Raw genomic sequence first — 20,315 nt, forward strand, 5'->3', positions numbered from 1 at the left:
GGCCAAGAGGCAAAAAATTGAAGCCTTCAATTTTGATCCAAAAAAAAATATTTTCTTCTAGTATTCCTACTAATTTGAAGGTCCTCTTTAACGTGGTATAATTGTTGGAGCAAGTAGACCCCTCCTTGTTGCAAGTTCATAATCATAGCCAAGTGAGAAGTTAAGGGAAAAATGTAAGAATTAATCTTCTTTTTTATGTTATGGATGGTTGTGTATGTTGTGGTATGTAGAAATGGATGAAATTCATGAAAATATGGATGTATGTTGTGGCCGTGTATATGTGGTGCTTGGTCGTGTGTGTTGTGTAGAAATAAGGGACCAATTCTACTTAGTATTTTGGTTGTTGTTGTCATGAATTCTATGTTGATAATGAAAGTTTGACGATTCTAGTTGAAGTTGTAAGTGTTGGAGAGTTGTTTAGAAGCTAACGTGATGTTAAAACCATTTCTTGTAATTATGGAAAATAGTGTTGTTGGTGTGTGAATTGTTGGTGTAGTTCATGAATTTGAAGGAAGGAAATGTGTTGTTATTGTTCTTGTTGCATTTGGAAGGTTTCGGATGAAGTAGAGTATTGGTTGAATTGTTTTAAATATTGTACGGATTGTTTGAAGTATTCTTGAATATTGTTTGAATGGTTGCGGATTAGTACTTGAATATGTAAGCAATTACGAAATTGAACGTAAATGAAACGTCGTCGAAGTTTGTAGAAAGAAGTTGCTAACGTTAGTATGCATTTTGAATTGATTGTGGATATTGTTAGAATAATTGTTGGTATTGTTGTTGATATTTTGGCCGAGTTAAATTCTCGGATTTGTTGTTGATGATTTGGCCGAGTTAGATTCTTGGGGAAGGTTGTATTTACAGGGGAAATGCTGCCGAAATTTCTATAAATAAAGTGTTGGTTTAGAATCGGACTCTTAAGTGTTTATGGTTAATGTTTGGTATATACTAATATTATTGTAGATCTTGCGAAGCCAAAGACTTAAGTTCGGATTAACTTAGGAAGCGGGCAAGGTATGTAAGTCTTACCCTTTCTTTCTTTTGGCATGATCTTTATGAAACGAGCAGATGACGTATATGGATGATTTCAAAGAAATTCCAATTCTTAGAGCCACTAGGATGGCTAATATTCTTGACCTCCATAAGCTATTTCATATGGCTTTGATGGTTATCTATGATGTCCGAAGATCTATTTGATATGTTTCCGAATGGCATTCGAGAGATAATTGATATGATTAATGTCTTGATTTTCAAATGATAGCATGTTTGATTATTCCATTGAGTCCTTGATGTATTTTGATACGTACATATGGTTCCAAAAGCTCTATCTGATTTGATCCATAACGATATTCGAAAGGTACCTAATATGATTGTTGCTTTGATTTTCCAAAAATGGTTTCTGAAACATTCGTAGAAGGTTCTGTACTTCAAACGCTCATAACGTTCTTATACTAAATCGGATTGACCCGAAACTTGTTTCTGAGCCTTCAGGTGTCGGTAAGTATACTTGTCTATCGAGTCTTCATTTATGTGCATATGGTTTCACACTAATATGTTCGTGCAAGCCTCAGTATGTCCTTCACTGAGCCCGGACCAGGATATGTTCTCGCGCGTACTCCACTGCTTTATTCATCGAGTCCCTCTCACTTGCGGGCCGGGACACGTTATATGTATATGTATATGATGATATGATGATACGGGGATGGCGGCCAGGATGGCATATGATGACTTTATTCACCGAGACCCGCAATAGAGGGTCGGGACACGTTATGTATATATGGTATATGATGCTGACATGCATGATTCTATCCACCGAGTCCCTCAATAAAGGGCCGGGACACGTTATATGCATACATGATATATGATGATGACATGCATGATTCTATCCACCGAGTCCCTCACTAGAGGGCCGGGACACGTTATATGTATATATGGTATATGATGTTGACATGCATGGCCTTATCCACCGAGTCCTTCACTAAAGGGCCGGGACACGTTATATGTATATATATGTATATGTGTATGATTCATGATTTGAAATACACGACTTCATTTCATAAAGGAAACGTATTGATGATTTTAACAGTCATACTGGTTCTGGTGAGTTTCTATTTTGGCTATGATCCCCTGTACTGTACTTCATGCCTTACATACTCGGTACGTATTCCGTACTGACCCCCTTTCTTCGGGGGCTGCGTTTCATGCCCGCAGGTACAGACGTTCACGTGAGTGACCCGACAGCCTAGGCCATCTATTCTGCTGCTTTGGAGTGCTCCCTTGTTCTGGAGCCTGCATTTTGGTACAGACTCTTCCGTTGTATCTATGTATGTATATATTCAGGGGTACGGCGGGGCCCTGTCCCATCATATGATTCTGTTGTCTTTGTTAGAGGCCTGTAGACATATATGTGGGTCATGGGTCGTTATGGTTCAGTTATGTCTGTGTGGCTTGCGTCTAAGCGGCTCCGGTTGCTATGACAGCCTTAACGGCTTGTGCGTATGTATATGTATGTATATTTTTTTGGGCGATATGTTTACGACAGCCTTGGTGGCTTCTGTATGATGTGTTTGTTATATGCGACCGCTTAAGACGATATCTGCTCTTAGTATCTGTATAAACTAATGTATGTTGAATATGGATAAGTCGTTGGTATGCCGATTTGGTAAGTAAGTGTGTATGGGTGTCCAGCTCGGGCACTAGTCACGGCCCACGGGGTTGGGCCGTGACAAAAGTGGTATCAGAGCGGTTTGTCCTCGGAATGTCTACAGGCCGTGTCTAGTAGAGTCTTGTTTATCGGTGTGTGGTGCACCACGTCTATAAATAGGAGGCTACAGGACATTTAGGATGTTACCTTTCTTTCGATCTTAGATCGTGCGATAGAGCTGTATTGTTAGGACGGTTCCCTTCTAACGAATTGTTGTGTCTACAGCGAGGCTCCAAAAAGAGCGATAGCGACAATATTTTGGGAAATCGCTTCAGATTCTCTTTCTGCAGGTGATTGTAAATTGACGAAAGATGAAGAGGACAGCTTCAGATAGTGGGGGTGCTAAGAAGGCCCGTAGGGTATCTCTAGGACCGTGTAAGAGGAGCCTCAGCTATTCTATTGAGACTGATCCTTCAGAGGACCCGACAACAATCCCTCCAGAGTTTTTGACCCCCAGGGAAGAGGACCCTGCGGAGGGCAGTTACGATACAGATCCCTCGGAGGATCCGGCGACGATTCCTCCAGAGTTTCTTACCCCTAGGGAGGAGGATAGTTATGATACAGATCCACCCGAGTATTCTTCTGGGACACCGGAGAAGGAGATTTCCGGGGCCATGCCGGTTGCTCCTGTGGTGGAGCACTACGTTAGACAGGCTCCCCGGTGAGTGTTACAGACTACTCCAGTCCCTTATCCTGGCCGTCAGTAAACCAGGAATTGCCCGGTTATCTATACTCCTCTGATTCAGATGCGAGCATTGACAGAAGTCAGACGAGCGGATGGCAGACAGACGATGATGAGGAGCACACTTCACATGGCAGCTCCCCAGATCGGACCCGAGACTGATCGGCTACAGGTATATGAGTTCTCTTTGAAACTTTCTATGTATGTGTAACTTCTGTAGAGTATCATTTGATGACGGCAAATGGAAATCTAAAAGGGCCGATGATCCAGTGGTTATAAGTAATGGCGACTGAGATGTCTCCGCCACCAGTGGGAATCTAGAAACCCCGGATGAAGGGTAGTCATGCATATAGATGAAAGTGAATATTGAGGATTCAAACGGGCAATACGGTAATTGTATAGTCGGAAGAGTAAAAGACCCTCTCTAGATCGGAGTGAGATACGTTACGGGAACCTTCTGGAAGTTATTAAGACCCTGACTTGCCCTAGATTACGTGATAAAGGTCGCGCGGGGAAGTGGATGCAATTATACCAGCATTAACGCATCGAAATGCATTAAATTTTCGAGGTTAAGCGTGCTAGGGCCAGAGCAATTTTAGGATGGGTGACCCCCTGGGAAGTGTACTAAAATTTCCATAAATGTAGATATAAGAGACGAATATGAAATTAGGGCAACCTAAAGGAAATTAGAGTATGTGGAGTGGTTAGAAACCTTATAGAGGTCGCGTAGGCTGAGACGGACTAGACTGGCGAAAAGGAAGAAAGCGCAACACAACTCTGGAATCAGAGTAAGTTTGAATAACGTTCGGAAATGTTTGTAAGCCAAATGGTAGTAAATGTATATGTATGCATATAACATCCCATTTGTGACTCTATCGATCGATAGGTGAATCCCAGCAACTAGTGTTGCGGTGTACGGAAGACATTAACTGAACGGAAATCAAGAGACAAAGCGGAAGATATAGTACAGATATTATAAAGTAAACTCATACTGGTTCCATCACTGGTTAAAGTTGGAAAGTCCTAATACAACGATATCCGGAAGTAGAATGAAAGTGAGAATGTGGAGGGTAAGGAGATTTGAAGTGTCGGTAATGTCAAAGGAAAGGAATATGAGTGAGTAAAGCCTCCAAAAGAGCCGACGGGAAAACCATGAAACTATTTGCGTAGAAATTTAAGGGATAGGTCTGTAAAAGAACTAGAATGTGATAGTATAGGACAAAAAGAGAAACAAACTTGGGGAAGGTTAACGGTGAAAATAGGACAAGCATATGGGAGTACGGAGGATACTTTAATAAGTTGGCGATAATTAACTGATTACTTATCAAAGGAAGGACTAAGATAATAAGTTGACGCAGTCGACTAGAAAACCTATGACATGGAATAAGAATTCATGTGAAGACCGAGAGGTTCGATTATACAAAGAAAACAGGACGAAAGATAAGGAACGGGCATGAAGGAAAGGACAGCTTGGCCGAATCCTCTATTGTGGGAGGATATAATTACAAAAGGATAATTGCGTAGCCATATTGGTATAGTTGTTTTGAACATAGAGAAGCCTTCCTTGAGGGTGACTCAAGAATGGAACCGATTCGCGCGTATAAAGAAATATCTTACGAACTTCAGAGTCGATGCTACAAACAATAAGAGAAGAAAGCTGCTCCCTAAGAAAGAGATTAAGGATACTGATGGCTTAATCGAAGGAAAAAGAGAGTGGTTAGGAAAAAAAAGTAACTGGAAACGGATACGCACCAAAAGGTTAATGACACTGTTAGACATAAAGGACAGAGGTATGTCAAAATGGAAAAAGTAAGCGTCGGAAATGGATGCCCGTATGAGTATTCCGATTAAATACGAGAACATAGTTAACAAGGAAATAGACATGACAGACTCCGCGATGAAGGAATTTCAATGGTAAGGAGATCGCGGAAGGCGAGGGTTACTTAGAGAAGGCATAGGCACAGATATATACCCTCTTAATAAGGGAGGGAGAACATACTAGATTTGAAACGAATTATGATGATCTGAGTTCCAGAAGAGGGCGATAAAGAGAGCAAGAAAGGTATACAGGCTAAATTCACAAAGGATAATAAAGAAGATAATAAACCCAAAGGACATTTCGGGTGACGACTGTTATAATGAAGTAACAACGGTTGGTAGTTAATAACTTCTCGAACAAAGAAAGCACGCCGCTCATATGAATAGAAGATAAAAGAGTCCACACCGGGGAGCCGAAGAAGAGATGAAAAAGGAGTACCCCTATTTATTTTCTATGCCTACAGGCAATCTAAGCTTCCAAAACGGATATGTTAAATGATCGTATGTGACAACTATGAAGGAGACCTCCCGGATGTATTATAATACACCATGAGACCAGTTCAACATTTGAGGACGAATGTTCCAAAGGGGGGTAGGATGTTATATCTCACATTTTGTACATTCGGATAATTCAAGATAATTGCGGGAAGTTAAGGGCAAGGCTATATTTTTTATCCTGTTTAGCACACAAATTGTTTATGGAATTATTGATGTGGAAATATTAAGAAAGGATAGGGGTAAAAATGGAAATTCACAAGGTGGTTCATGGTAATATTGAGGAAGGCTAAGGGAAAATTTAGAATTTGGAGAATAATTTTTCATGAATTACAAAACAAAACAAAAAAAGAAGTTGGGCTTAAGTAAAAGGGGCAAGTGGCCGGCCATGTTGAAGTGGGCCAAGGCCCACATGGGAGCCCAACTTTAATACATAAAAGATGAGAATTAGAGCACATTTTTCATTCTTCTCCACTTAGAATTTTCAAGAAACTTGAAGAAGACCAAAAACAAAAGGGCCATTCGGCCAAGAGGCAAAAAATTGAAGCCTTCAATTTTGATCCAAAAAGAAATATTTTCTTCTAGTATTCCTACTAATTTGAAGGTCCTCTTTAACGTGGTATAATTGTTGGAGCAAGTATACCCCTCCTTGTTGCAAGTTCATAATCATAGCCAAGTGAGAAGTTAAGGGAAAAAGGTAAGAATTAATCTTCTTTTTATATGTTATGGATGGTTGTATGTTGTGGTATGTAGAAATGGATGAAATTCATGAAAATATGGATGTATGTTGTGGCCGTGTATATGTGGTGCTTGGCCGTGTGTGTTGTGTAGAAATAAGGGACCAATTCTACTTAGTATTTTGGTTGTTGTTGTCATGAATTCTATGTTGATAATGAAAGTTTGACGATTCTAGTTGAAGTTGTAAGTGTTGGAGAGTTGTTTAGAAGCTAACGTGATGTTAAAACCATTTCTTGTAATTATGGAAAATAATGTTGTTGGTGTGTGAATTGTTGGTGTAGTTCATGAATTTGAAGGAAGGAAATGTGTTGTTATTGTTCTTGTTGCATTTGGAAGGTTTCGGATGAAGTAGAGTATTGGTTGAATTGTTTTAAATATTGTACGGATTGTTTGAAGTATTCTTGAATATTGTTTGAATGGTTGCGGATTAGTACTTGAATATGTAAGCAATTACGAATTGAACGTAAATGAAACGTCGTCGAAGTTTGTAGAAAGAAGTTGCTAACGTTAGTATGCGTTTTGAATTGATTGTGGATATTGTTAGAATAACTGTTGGTATTGTTGTTGATATTTTGGCCGAGTTAAATTCTCGGATTTGTTGTTGATGATTTGGCCGAGTTAGATTCTCGGGGATGGTTGTATTTATAGGGGAAATGCTGCCGAAATTTCTGTAAATAAAGTGTTGGTTTAGAATCGGACTCTTAAGTGTTTATGGCTAATGTTTGGTATATACTAATATTATTGTAGATCTTGCGAAGCGAAAGACTTAAGTTCGGATTAACTTAGGAAGCGGGCAAGGTATGTAAGGCTTACCCTTTCTTTCTTTTGGCATGATCTTTATGAAACGAGCAGATGACGTATATGTATGATTTCAAAGAAATTTCTATTCTTAGAGCCACTAGGATGGCTAATATTCTTGACCTCCATAAGCTATTTCATATGGCTTTGATGCGTATCTATGATGTCCGAAGATCTATTTGATATGTTTCCGAATGGCATTCGAGAGATAATTGATATGATTAATTTCTTGATTTTCAAATGATAGCATGTTTGATTATTCCATTGAGTCCTTGATGTATTTTGATACGTACATATGGTTCCAAAAGCTCTATCTGATTTGATCCATAACGATATTCGAAAGGTACCTAACATGATTGTTGCTTTGATTTTCAAAAAATGGCTTCTGAAACGTATGTAGAAGGTTCTGTACTTCAAACGCTCATAACTTTCTTATACTAAATCGGATTGACCCGAAACTTGTTTCTGAGCTTTCAGGTGTCGGTAACTATACTTGTCTATCGAGTCTTGATTTATGTGCATATGGTTTCGCACTAATTTGTTCGTGCAAGCCTCAGTATGTCCTTCACTGAGCCCGGGCCAGGATATGTTCTCGTGCGTACTACACTGCATTATTCACCGAGTCCCTCTCACTTGCGGGCCGGGACACGTTATATTTATATGTATATGATGATATGATGATATGGGGATGGCGGCCAGGATGACATATGATGACTTTATTCACCGAGACCCGCAATAGAGGGTCGGGACACGTTATGTATATATGGTATATGATGCTAACGTGCATGATTCTATCCACCGAGTCCCTCAATAAAGGGCCGGGACACGTTATATGTATACATGATATATGATGATGACATGCATAATTCTATCCACCGAGTCCCTCACTAGAGGGCCGGGACACGTTATATGTATATATGGTATATGATGTTGACATGCATGACCTTATTCACCGAGTCCCTCACTAAAGGGCCGGGACACGTTATATATACATATATGTATATGTGTATGATTCATGATTTGAAATACACGACTTCATTTCATAAAGGAAACGTATTGATGATTTTAACAGTCATACTGGTTCTGGTGAGTTTCTATTTTGGCTATGATCCCCTGTACTGCACTTCATGCCTTACATACTCAGTACATATTCCGTACTGACCCCCTTTCTTCGGGGGCTGCGTTTCATGCCCGCAGGTACAGACGTTCACGTGAGTGACCCGACAGCCTAGGCCATCTATTCTGCTGCTTTGGAGTGCTCCCTTGTTCTGGAGCCTGCATTTTGGTACAGACTCTTCCGTTGTATATATGTATGTATATATTCAGGGGTACGACGGGGACCTGTCCCGTCATATGATTCTGTTGTCTTTGTTAGAGGCCTGTAGACATGTATGTGGGTCACTGGTCGTTATGGTTCTGTTATGTCTGTGTGACTTGCGTCTAAGCGACTCCAGTTCCTATGACAGCCTTAACGACTTGTGCGTATTTATATGTATGTATATGTTTTTGGGCGATATGTTTACGACAACCTTGGTGGCTTCTGTATGATGTGTTTGTTATATGCGACCGCTTAAGACGATATCTGCTCTTGGTATCTGTATAAACTAATGTATGCTGAATATGGATAAGTCGTTGGTATGCTGATTTGGTAAGTAAGTGTGTATGGGTGTCCAGCTCGGGCCCACGGGGTTGGGTCGTGACAGTAACACAAGAGAAAGTAGAACCCGGATCGATCAAAGCATATACGTCACGGGAAAATATAGTCAATGTACCTGTGACAACATCTGGGGAGGATTCAAGATCCTGTCGCCCATCTAAAGCATATACGCGGGGCTGAACAACACCTGAAGTAGATGCTCCCCCTCTGCCTTTGCCTCTACCTGCTGTAGTCTGAGAAGTCTGTGCTGTCGGGCGTACCGAAGAAGACCCAGCTGCTGATCCTGTAGGCTGAGTCCTAGCTCTACCTCTCGTTGAAGGGCAATCCCTCATCAAATGGCCAACTTGCTCGCAGGCATAACAAGTATCCGAACCCTGATGACACTGTCCGGAATGCAATCTACCGCACTGGCTACACCGCGGTACCGGAGGTCTCCGCTGACCAAAATCTCCCCTAAACTGAGAATCTGAGGCCCTCGAACTCTGGCCCTGTCCTGACTGAAAAGAATGATCAAACCTCCTATCTGAGAATCTGGGTGGCGCACTGGTCGCTGACTGACCTGAGTTCCTAGAATGCATCTGTCTCGGTCCGCCTCTATATTCACTGCTCGCTCCCATAGATCTAGCCCCCTTACCTTGTCTTCGATCATTATCACGATCACTTCCTTGCGGTTGTTGTCGTTCCTCAAGATTCTGAGCATGGGCCTGTATTCAGGAAATATCCATCTCGTCTTGCAAAGAGGCCGTCAAACATTCTCTAAATAGATGTGGCCCCAAACCACTCACAAACCTATAGACCCGGTCTCCCATGTCGGCCACCATAGTTGGAGCATATCTAGCCAAAGAATTGAATTTCATACTATACTCTCGGGCACTCTTGCTTCCTTGCTTAAGATTCAAAAACATGTCCGCTCTAGCACGGCGGACCTCGGGTGGCAAATAGTGACGAATAAAGGCATCCACGAACTCTTGCCATACCGGAGGAGGCACATTCTCTCCTATTGATGCCATCCAATTGTTGTACCATAATACCGCCACATCGCGGAGTCTATATGAAGCCAACTCCACGGATTCGGTCTCAGAGGCATGAATGATCTTTAAGGTCCTCAACATCTCATCAATGAAGTTTTGCGGATCTTCATCCGGCTTCGACCCAAAGAATTTCGGGGGATTTCAGGTCATAAAATCACGGGCTCTCGTACTAGCTGAACGATCACTCGGGCCCGCATTCTGCCGCTGTGCCTGGGCGGCAACCAACGGCGTCAATAAATGAATAGCTTCGGTCACTTGTTGACCCGAAGCAACTGGTGGAGGAATTGGGGCTGAAGCCCCTCCTTCCTCCTCTACATCGGGTGAGGCCTCATTTTGTGATTCGCCTTCCTCTACATTCATCGGAAGCTCTCGTTCTGCCCGCCTTTTTGTCGTAGCTTTGCCCTTCTGGGCGGCTATAACTTTTCCCTTTGGCGGCATTTTCTGAAATCACAGCACGCTATTAGGGAGGATAAAATCTTACGCATGGATCTATCGCACGATTTCATAAGAAAAAGAATGGTCATTTTCCTAAATGCCCTGTAGCCTCTTGTCTATTAGCGTTACGCGCAACACGCCATAAACAAGACTCTACTAGACACGGCTCGTAGACACTTCCTAGGACTGAACCTCGCTCTGATACCACTTCTGTCACGACCCAGCTAGGGGCCGCGACGGGTACCCGGGGCTAGCCACCGAGCACCACTCGAGCTACTACTCATCTTACTCACTTAATGCTCTTTTACCAACTTTATACACTAATTGTAGGAAAATCATATTTTATATGGAAACATAAATGCTTTATATACATTTGCCTCTCGGCCATCAAAATAATATATACACATAATAGCATCTTGTGAGACCATCTAACCCACACTGCGTATCTACGAGCCTCTACTAACATACTAAACATATAGACGGAACAAGACTCCGCCGTGCCCAAAATATGCATATATACCAAAAGGAGAATCACAAGCACCTTCGAACAATGAAGTGCTCTCAATCAGCTGACAGCTACTAAGAATCTGGATCAAGCTCACCTCCCTGTCTACCTGTGGACATGAACACAGCGTCCAAAGAACACGGACGTCGGTACGAATATTGTACTGAGTATGAGAGGCATGAACAATGAAGAAAGACAACAATAATATAATGAGAACATCAATATGAAACATCTGGATCTGAGTGACAATCATAAGAGAAGTAATGCATGCTATCTTACTCATACTCATCATCATATCATATATGCATAATATGTAAACTGCCCGTCCATATCGGAACGGTGTGATAATTAATAACAATAGCCCGCGTCCAGGCCTCCCGCGTCCGGGGTACCATCTCATGCCGCCCACTAGTGGTGTCTGCCCATGCCAATGGTCATGGTGTATCCGTATAGGTGCCCGCCTTAGCGGTGACTGCCCGGCCAACTAGGCGCGGTGTGATATTATCATAACATGCTCATATTATTATAGTACATGCATAAAGCTCAAGATCAACTATACTCTATCGGGGTGACGTAAGGTCGTGATCCCCTGATTTCATTATGGAGCAATGATTGACATTCTGCCTCACCTTGAAGGAATTAATACATAAGGTGAGTGTAAGCAATAAATAACACCATTATCAATATGGCATCATCATATCATATCTCTATCTTACATAGACGTTTATGGATATAGGCTTTTAGCTTTCCGGAATATAGGAACTCCTGGAGAGGAAAGGAACTTATGCTATAGGATTCATGCCATTAGAAAGAAAGGACTAGCCTCACATACCTTTGTCGTTTAGCTGAGCTATCGTTCGCTTGCTCTCCTTAATGTCACGTCGCTACCTTCACGAAAGATTCCGTATTAACGTTAGTTAGTCGACTTAAGGAATACATCACTATTTCTAGAGAAAGTTGGGCAGCACTTCCTTTACTTATACTACTTTTCCCATAGTCCATATCAACTCCCAACGTTCTCAACAACATCCACAATATTACAATCAACAACCATCATATATATATTCACCACATTCCACCATTTTTCTCTAATTTCCCCACATTTGTCCTTATAACTCATTATTGTGTTTTCGCGCATTTAATACTTGTTTCATGATATAAACATCATTTATAACGTATTCATACTTACAACACGTCACATTCATGATTCCATTCCACTATCATTCAATGGTGACACTATTCACCCATTCAAGACTCATTTCCCATGTCTTTCCACAATTCAAGCTTCTTAGTTTCCTAATACCTTAAATAACATGCTAAAGTCATAAAACATACCTTAGATGATGGTGGAACAAGTCTTGAGTAGCAATACTCTTTTATACTAAAAACCCTACTTCACTTCCTTTGCAATTTCTTGGTATAGATGAACTTTGGTGAGTTTCACACTCTTGATTTCATGGATTTGGGTGTTATTGATCTTGATTTTCACCTGTATTCTTGTATTGGAAGAGTTTTGGAATGTTCTAGTGAGAGATTGGGTCGTGGAGAGAGAAGGGGAAATAAATAAAATGGACTTGGATCATTATTTTATAAAGTTGAAATTTGTCCCGACATCATTATACGGTCCGTATAAATTTATACGGTTCGTATAATCGACCGTAAAACTGCTCCAGTGATTACCCTTTTCTGTGTCAATTTGACGGTGCATTATACGGGTCGTATAATTTTATACGATCCGTATAATTGACCGTAAAATCATCCCTTCAGCAACCTCATTCTGCCTCATTCTGTGACTCTTTTACGGTCCATTATACAGCCGTATAATGTTATACGGTCCGTATAATTGACCGTATAACCCATCAGTTCACTGAGTCTTATTCTCGTCATTTCGTTTGATCTCCGAGCCTTATGGAACCTTCTTAACAATTATTTAGCACCTCGATACAAGTCTAAAGGGCGTTGTACCTCGTCAAAACACCATATACGTCATACCCTTCATTGGCTTAATCACTGTACGCTAGCGGGGGAAATTTCCAAGGTATAACATATACTATGTTCAAAACACGATTACTATAACATTGTAGTTGTGCTCCGTATCTAAAACTTTATTACATTAGTGTTTGCTACGAATATAAAGTCTGCACTTTTTTTTTTAACATTATATTTTTTTAATATGGGGTTCACTTTTTCTTTTCTTTTGATATTGCTTGATTTTGATAATATGGGATCCACTTTTTTTTCCCATGAGTTTGGAGATGGTGAGTTCCATTTTTTTTATTGCTCGGTGTTATTTAGTATGCCCCCCCCCCCCCTTTTTTTAAGGGCCAACGGACGACGAAGCATGCGTCTAAACCCATGCTTTATATAGGTTTTTTTTTATATTGCTTGGTGTTGTTTAGTATGGGGCCCACCCTTTTGGACATTATTAGTTTGCACTATTTTTATGCATATAATATATATATATATATATATATATATACTATGTTCAAAACACGATTAATATAACATTATAGTTCGTGCTCCGTATCTAAAACTTTATTATATTAGTGTTTGTTATGAATACAAAGTCTGCATTTTTTTTTATATTGTTTATTTTTTTTAATATGGGATTCACTTTTTTTTTTATATTGCTTGATTTTGTCAATATGGGATACTATGTTCAAAACACGATTAATATAACATTGTAGTTTATGCTCCGTATTTAAAACTTTATTATATTAGTGTTTGCTACGAATACAAAGTCTGCACTCTTTTTTTTGACATTGTTTGTTTTTTTAATAGGGGATTCACTTTTTTTTTTTTATATTGCTTGATTTTGTTAATATGGAGTCCACTTTTTTTTTCCCGTGAGTTTGGAGATGGCGGGTTCCACTTTATTTACTTTTTTTTTTTAAATATTGGTTGGTGTTTTTTTTTATTTTTTAATATTGGTTGGTGTTTAATATGGGGACCACACTTTTTTTTAAATGCTTAATTGGTTGGTGTTTTTTTGAATTTTTTAATATTAGTTGGTGTTTAATATGGGGACCACACTTTTTTTTAAAGTATTTTAAGTATGTTGCTATACAATAATTTCATTTGCTCTCACTAATGGGTTGATACGCATGTGACAATAAATCCATCATTATTGATTTAATTGTTTGATTTTCTAAGCACTTTTGTATTTTAAATATGTTGCTGTACAATAATTCCGTTTGCTCCCTCTAATGGGTTGATACGCATGTGGCAATGAATCCATCAGGCTATATGGGCCCACAATTTCTTTTTTCAAAAATTGGAAAACGAATATATATATATATATATATATATATATATATATATAAGTATTTTAAGTATATTGTTGTACAATAATTTCATTTGCTCCCACTAATGGGTTGATACGCATGTGGAAATAAATAAATCATTATTGATTTAATTGTTTGATTTTCTAAGCATTTTTGTATTTTAAGTATGTTGCTGTACAATAATTTCATTTGCTCCCTCTAATGGGTTGATACGCATGTGGCAATAAATCCATCATTATTGATTTAATTGTTTGATTTTCTAAGCATTTTTGTATTTTAAGTATGTTGCTGTACAATAATTTCATTTGCTCCCTCTAATGGGTTGATACGCATGGTAATGAATCCATCATTATTGATTTTCTAAGTACTTTTTTTTTTAACATTGTTTGTTTTTTAATATGGGATTCACTTTTTTTTTAATATTGCTTGATTTTGTTAATATGGGATCCACTTTTTTTTTCCCGTGAGTTTGGATGTTGTAGGTTCCACTTTTTTTTTTATTACTGGTTGGTATTTAATATGAGGCCCATAATTTTTTTAAATATTAATAGTTGTTTAAAATATGTGAGCCACAATTATTTTTAAATATTAGTAGTAGTTTTTAAATATTAGTAGTTGTTTAAAATATGTTGACCCACAATTTTATTTTTTGGGCCCATAAACGGAGGATGAAAAAGTGTTTTTTACCCACCTTTCTATATAGTAGTAAAATTAGCCACCGCTTGAGCTGGTCATTTATTTTATAAAAAAAAAAAAAAAAAAAAAAAAAACAAAACAAAACAAAACTAGTAAAAGATAATTTAGTGCAAACAAAACATTTGGTAAGAGATATACAAGTATCAACATTAAGAGCTCAACTGGCACTCCTCTTGCGAAAAAGCACAACAACTATATCATTTTTCAAGTATCAACAGTAATATTTTCAATTCTATTCCAATATGTCAAGAGCCTCCCTAAACTTAAGCAAAACTTCATCGCCAGTTCCCTTTGAAGCCCTATAAACTGTTGCCTGCAATAATATATTTCATCTTAAAAACAAGACAATAAGTAAAGACTTAGTACTTGTACAGAAATTACATTTACATCTCAAACACTCAAAGTTTAGTTTTACAACTATAACCTCACATAAACATATTATTGATCAAGAAAAAAATAAAGAAGGATGAAGCAAACATGACACTGATCAGTATCACCATGATTCACACCCACAATATGATTAAAATTTAAAACCCAGAAAGAATGTAAAATTTGAAATGGCAAAATCAAAAAATAAAAGCAGCAGCAGGGATGAAGGTATACCTTTTAGAGTTGCAAACTTGTAGTTGTAGTTGAACTTGAAGTTTGAGTCTTTGTCACCACGAGAATCTTTAGCAAAGAGCCAAAGAATCAACTAGGTAGGGCTTTTTATAATAGCTGGCAGAGGATCGGTCAGAGCCTGTACAAGTATAAAAACAAAGTGGGTTAAATGAATGTAGTAGGAATTCACTAAAATACCCCTCATTTTGGTCAGATCCATAAAACGTACGTTTTATCTGTTGTACGCGTTTTGCGCCTAGGCGTGCGCCCCGTCGTATAGTGCATGCACCCACGAGAACTACGCCTCTACATTGTGCCCAGGTACATTTTCGGTGCGCCTCGCCCCAAAAACGCCCCTGAAAACTTTTTCAAACAATACTCATGTCTTTCCCCCACCCCTTCAAATCCCATCTCGCTGAAACCACCTGACATTGAATTAATTACAACACCAAATTCCAATATATCACATAACCCAAAAGCCACTTTTAAGGATAAACTTCTTTCATCTTCCACAGAAATCCCAATTCCACACGGAACCATTGGTTCTGTCACGATCCAACCAGAGGGCCATGACGGGCACCCGAAACTAACCTACAGAGAACCTCTGAACATGCATCTCATAATCATCTCTAGGTGGACCACAAAGAGAGCTTATGGGTATCATGGTTTGTAAGGGCATATGCCACAAGATAACGACACATTTCTATATAATCCTCAACAATTATACTCATCATCACAAGCCGACAAGGCTGCCAAAATATCATACAACAATATGAACCGGTAGGGTTATGAAACGTCTAACTATACACATATGTCTACGAGCCTCTACATAGAATACAAGTGACCATAAAGACCAATACCAATAGACTGCAACTCCGAAGTAAGTGGAATGCTCTTGAGAATCCGCTGATAAAGCACCTACAGATCTGATCCGTCTCCCTGCCTACCTGCGGGCATGAACACAGCGTCCACAAGAAAGGACGTCAGTACGAATAGTGTATTGAGTATGTAAGGCATGAATAACAACATAACAAGAAATATGGAACATAACATGAGATAAAGATAACTTGCACATCTGATTGCCTCATAAGGCGGATACCATGCCTACTTAGCTTTCTAAAGAAAACATTTTTCATACATATTTAACATAATAGTGCTGTGAAACGTGCAGCCTCATCTATATATCATATCATCATTACATATGTTGCCGCGAAACGAACGGCCTGATCCATTTATCCATAGATCTCGCGTCCGGGCATCCCGCGTCTGGGAAAATATCATAGTATACTAGCTGATCAGGTGGTTATGCGTATATAATGCCTCACCTTTCCCCATAGCCCATATATACATATCTAATATACATATATAATATAAGTAGCATGCATAAGAGCCCAAATAAAAGCTACTACTTTATCGGAGTAAGGTAAGGTTGGTAACCTCCGATTATATTATGGAACAATCACCATCGCTATATCTCACGTTGAAGGGACAAGTAACATAAGGTGAGATCAACAACAATGAATAAAATCACGAAAATCATGGAATAAGCTCAATAATCTCATAATAACATCAAAACCATAAGCTTTGGAATTTCTAGAAATGGAATCATCATCATCATCGTTTTCATCATAAAAAAACATCTATCTTTAGCATCATAAGAAACTCTAAGAATCATGAACTTCTAGCTTTTGGGAATAAGGATGTTATGGAAAACATGTATAAGCATAACATAGGAATCATGCCTTTTGAAAGAAAGGGACAGCCTTAACATACCTTTTGGGTCTCCTTAACTACTTAGCGCTTATCCTCCCAAGATCTACATTCAAGAGAATTCATACTATTGTTAGGCTTATCGTTATATGCTTGTCTTAAGCCTTCAAATTAAATCCCCTTAGACTCTGCCGAAATCCGGGCAGCATCTCCCCTATATCTTCTACTCCTTCCAATCTTCAGAACAACTCCCAAAGCACAATAAAACATCAACGAGTCTATAAATCAAAGATTACATTCAAACTATACTGAATTTAATCCCAAAGCTTCTTTTCATAATCAATCCATAACCACAACCTCATACAACCCCTTATACCCTCGTATACGACAATTCCTTAACATCATTATTTTCCCTCATAACAAGATTATGCTCAAAACATACTAATCATTATAACTCAAGTTAATTCACAACTCAAAATATCATCAAATGTATATTTGAACTTTTCCTCCAATTTTCTTCTCCTCAAATCTTAACATAATTACCAAACAAACTCATAAACATGAAAGTAAGATAAAATCTTACCTCAAAATTCAAGAACACTTCAATTCCATGGTTACTCCACCTTAAAAAAATACTCACCCAAACATCTTCAAGAAGAGGAGACAAGTGTAGACCTCACCCAACCCTTAACCACTTTAATCTTCACTTTGATCCTTGGTTTGGGCTTGGAAATATGTTGGAATATGTTTGGAGAGGTTTCTAGGACTTCCAAGGACTTGGTGCTATGTTAAAGATGAAATAAAAATGACCAAAATTTTCATATAGACTTGTAGGAATATATGTGCATGTAGTGGAAGTTGGGGGAATGTTTTAAAGGAGTTGAGATATTTTTAGTGGTGTTTGTATGAAGAAATAAGGGGTAAAACCCCTTTTATAGTGTTCTAGGGTCGGTTGGCACTGACCTAGAATTTTCGGGTCCTGTAGCGCTGTTACACCTCGGAAATTTCGTATGTGTTGCCTTGTGGATAGGCTAATGTGAGCTTAAGGTTATTATGAAATCCCTACGAGGTTAAGCGAAGGATTAGATAGCTTGAGGTTCATACAATAAGAGTTTGAAGTTCTATGAATATATGAAGTTTAGTTTGTTAAAGAGAGCGAAACGTAAGCCGTGTTCGGAAAGATTCCGTTATGATTGAGCTAATGTTTATGTGGTGATGTTTTAAAGGGCTGATGTAGAGCATATTGTATGGCTACTAAAGTATTATACAAGTGTTAAGAAGGTTCCATAAGGATTGGAGATCGAACGAAACGACGGAAACCATTTCAGAGAAATGGAGTTATACGACCACTTATACGGCTCGTATAACTTTATACGGTCCATATAAGGTGTCCGTATAACTCCCAGTAGGGATTTGGTTTGCTGGTTGGTGAACCACGACCAATTATACGGTCCGTGCAATATTATACGGACCATATAAGTGTCCGTGGAAGTCCCGACGGGCTGATTTTCAATGTTTGTACAAATAGATGCCTTGGGTTCTTTTACTTCATTTTTCATATTCCACAAGTGTTGGGAGCTCAAAAACCCTTCTCTAAATATATTCCACTCAAGTCCAAGAGAACATAAAGATCAAAGACTAGAATCAAGTGTTTATGTGTTAGAAAGCTTCCAAGGGTTAGAGGACCACAAGAAATTCCATTCGGGGAGAACTAGGGTTTGGTTCAAGCGAAGTATATCCACTCAAGATTCATTACCTCACCATCTAAGGTAAGTTTTATGATATTTCCATGTTGTTTAAGGTGTTTGAAATTTGAAACACTTGGATTGTAAAAGGATATAGAAAATGGGTCTTGAATGTGAGAGTAGTGATGTTTGTGAGTAGTAGTTTGAATTGAGTCATGATCCTTGATGTGTTGTGATATGGATACGTTATAAATGATGTCAAGAACATGGGATAGACATTGTATATGAAAGAATGTGATCGTGTGTTATGACCATGGATATGGATGACTTGAAGTGAATTGAGAAATATGGATAATGTAGAATGAATAAGGACTATTGTTATGATATTGTGAATGTATTGTTGACGTTTGGGAGTTGATATACGGTATGGAGGAATGTCGTATAAATAAAGGGTATGCTGTCCAATTTTCTCTAGCTTTAGTCATGTATGTTAGCCATCAATTTCTAATGATAGTATGACTTTAATGAAGGTAGAACGTGAGCGTTGAAGGAGAACGTGCAAGTGGTAAAATAGTTGAACGGAAAGGTATGTAAGGCTAACCCTTCTTTCATATGGCATGGTTCTTTGGCCAATCATCTAAATCTTCTATAAGTCTATGATGTCCTCCAAATGACTCTATCTTCAAAAGCTACTAAGCTTATGATTTTTGATATGATACGATTGTACTAAGTTCCTCATATGACGAGTAATCCTATAAGGATAGATGAAATGAACGACGATGATAGTGATAATGATAACGATAACGACGATAATAGTGATGACGATAACGATGACGATAATGATAGTGATGATAATAGTAAAGATGCTTATGAGCTATTATGTATATGTATCTACGTATGACAATTATGGAACCCCGAGCTTATAAGGCCGGGTAGAATAGGTATATATTTATGTTACGCGCGCACACCTCTGCAGTTGGTACGGATAACCCTAAAGCCTTGGTAGGGCCAGGTATGTGTAACCCTGAAGCCTTGGTAGGGCCAAGTATGTGCAACCCTGAAGCCTTGGTTGGCCAGGTATGTATATGATATAAATATGCTTATGATATAGATATGAGTATGAATACGGATATGATACGAATACGAATAAGAATATGTATATGATATGAATGTGAATAAGGATATGTATATGGATACAAGTATGGATACTAAACGTAAATGAGTACGAATATGAAAACGGATGCATGTACACAGTTACGCATTAGAAATGGAAAGTCCCTATGAAAGGCAAGTAAGTGCTTATGACGATGATACGACTATCTCTCATCTTATGTTATTTATTATGTTTCTTATTACGCTTCTATACTGATATTTATCATGCTTTACATACTCAGTACATTCTTCGTACTGACGTCCTTTTGTTTGTGGACGCTACGTTATGCCCGCAGGTGCTCAGGGAGACAGACTTGATCCATAG

At 38.8% G+C, this 20,315-nt stretch overlaps 1 long non-coding RNA gene across 1 annotated transcript; it reads right to left on the bottom strand.

The window, feature by feature from the left end:
* Positions 1–14,923: 14,923 nt before the first annotated feature.
* LOC132610530 (uncharacterized) lies at positions 14,924–15,585 on the bottom strand. Its single transcript, XR_009571165.1, has 2 exons — positions 15,447–15,585; positions 14,924–15,156 (listed from the first exon to the last, which is right to left on the bottom strand). It is a non-coding gene; the product is annotated as an uncharacterized LOC132610530 (long non-coding RNA).
* Positions 15,586–20,315: the final 4,730 nt, after the last annotated feature.

This window comes from Lycium barbarum, chromosome 9 (assembly GCF_019175385.1).
Source record: "Lycium barbarum isolate Lr01 chromosome 9, ASM1917538v2, whole genome shotgun sequence".
In the NCBI taxonomy this organism is placed as follows: domain Eukaryota; kingdom Viridiplantae; phylum Streptophyta; class Magnoliopsida; order Solanales; family Solanaceae; genus Lycium; species Lycium barbarum.